This window comes from Plasmopara halstedii (assembly GCF_900000015.1).
Source record: "Plasmopara halstedii genome assembly, contig: Scaffold_2386, whole genome shotgun sequence".
Lineage (NCBI taxonomy): Eukaryota > Oomycota > Peronosporomycetes > Peronosporales > Peronosporaceae > Plasmopara > Plasmopara halstedii.
In genome coordinates, this window is record NW_020189293.1 from 1584536 (window position 1) to 1584837 (window position 302).

Below are 302 nucleotides of genomic sequence, written 5' to 3' on the forward strand. Positions count from 1 at the left end.
AATCTGCTCCGGCGTCAACGCTTCCGCGTTCACTTGCGCCGGATCCCGGTACGGATTGAGCAAGCCCACGTAGAACACCGGGTGGGTGCGCATCCGTTTCGGAAGGTTCAGCGTGTACGCCAGGACCCGTTTCGCCACAACCTTAAACGTTTCGATAAACCGTGGACGAAGCTCTGTCCGGAAGATAGCAGATACTGCATGTGAAGGCAGATTTTTTAATTCAATAAAATCAAATCCCCGACTATAAAGCTTTCCACTTTGCCTCTTCCTTTTTCATCTGCATATTGTTTCTGCAGGTCTTG